Source organism: Apium graveolens, chromosome 2 (assembly GCF_009905375.1).
Source record: "Apium graveolens cultivar Ventura chromosome 2, ASM990537v1, whole genome shotgun sequence".
Classification (NCBI taxonomy): Eukaryota; Viridiplantae; Streptophyta; class Magnoliopsida; order Apiales; family Apiaceae; genus Apium; species Apium graveolens.
This window is the reverse complement of record NC_133648.1, coordinates 198,463,839-198,465,796: the sequence shown is the minus strand read 5'-3', so window position 1 is coordinate 198,465,796 and position 1,958 is coordinate 198,463,839.

Below are 1,958 nucleotides of genomic sequence, written 5' to 3'. Positions count from 1 at the left end.
TACCAGAAGATCAAGAAAAGACTACCTTCACTTCTCCATTTGGCACGTTTGCTTTTCGCAGAGTATCGTTTGGCTTATATGGTGCACCTGCCACTTTTCAGAGATGTATGATGGCTATATTCTCTGATATGATTGGAAACAATGTCGAAGTGTTCATGGACGACTTCTCCGTCTTTGGACATTCGTATGATGAATGTTTGAATAATCTTCGTGCGGTGCTCAAAAGGTGTGTGGAAACTAATTTTGTGCTCAATTGGGAAAAATGTCACTTTATGGTGTGTGGAGGCATTATTCTTGGGCATAAAGTCTCTAGCAAGGGTCTTGAGGTGGACAAAGCCAAGGTGGGAGTCATTGAAAATCTTCCACCACCTATTCCTGTGAAGGGAATCCGTAGTTTTCTTGGTCATGCGGGTTTCTATCGGCGTTTCATCAAGGACTTCTCGAAGATGTCTAATCTGTTGTGCAACTTGCTCGAGAAAGATGTGCCTTTCAAATTTGATGATGAATGCTTGGCGGCATTCGAGACTCTCAAGAAGAGTTTGATAACTGCACTAGTTATTACGGCACCTGATTGGACATAACCTTTTGAGATGATGTGTGATGTGAGTGATTATGCAGTGGGAGCAGTTCTTGGGCAACGCAAGAATAATCTTTTTCATGTGGTCTACTATGCTAGTAAGACTCTAAATGGAGCTCAAATGAACTACACCACTACTGAGAAGGAGCTCTTGGCTATAGTCTTTGGTTTGGAAAAATGTCGACTTATCTGCTTGGGACAAAGGTGACAGTATTCACTGATCATGATGCCATTCACTATTTGGTCTCAAAGAAGGATTCGAAGCCTAGACTTATTCGTTGGGTGCTCTTGCTACAGGAATTTGAGTTAGAGATCAAGGATCGAAAAGGTACTGAGAATCAAGTAGATGACCATCTCTCTAGATTGGAGAATCCCGATTCTACTTCACATGATACGACATTGATCTACGAATCTTTTCCGGATGAGCAGTTGTTCGCAGTTCAGGAGGAATAGCCATGATTCGCAGATATTGTGAACTATCTTGTCAGCAATTAATGCCTCCTAATATGAATGCAGCTCAAAAGAAGAAGTTTCTGCATGAGGTGAAGTGGTACATGTGGGATGAACCGTATTTGTTTAGACAAGGATCTGACCAGATCATCAGGAGATGTATCCCATTCTGTGAGACGGAGGGGATATTACGAGACTGCCATTCCACAGTTTATGGTGGAGATTATGGTGGTGAAAAGACAGCAGCTCATATTCTGCAAGCAGGTTTTTTCTGGCCTACTTTGTTTAAGGATGCACATCAGTTCGTTTTAAGGTGTGATCATTGCCAAAGAGTGGGGAATCTTACGAGGAAGGATGAGATGTCGTTAAATGTGATGCTTGAAGTCGAGGTCTTTGATGTTTGGGGAATCGATTTCATGGGACCATTTGTCTCGTCCTGCAATAATCAGTACATATTGCTGGCAGTCGATTATGTCACAAAATGGGTAGAAGTCAAGGCTCTACCGAAGAATGATGCAAAGGTAGTGTTGAGTTTTCTCCATAAGCAGATATTCACAAGGTTTGGAATTCCATGAGTAATCATAAGTGATTGTTATAGATTAAAAACTGAAGTATATGATTGTTGTATTAACTACTAAGGAACGTGAGCTTCAAGACTCAATTTGACTGCTCTTGTGTTTCGTGACTCAATCTGCCTTAACAAGATACCTACGTACCTTGCTGATTGCCAAGGATCAAGTCAAAAAACATAGTTCTGATGTGTGGGGTGAGGCCCCTTATATAGGTGTTGGTGGTCCTTGAATTGGACTTGGGTTAAGAGACTTGATAGCCAAGTCTCAGAATTAGAATGGACTTTGGAGTCCTAAATAGTAGGAAACTGATTATTTATCCTTCCAGGTTCCTTAGAGGCTAATCTGCAAGGATTTATGTC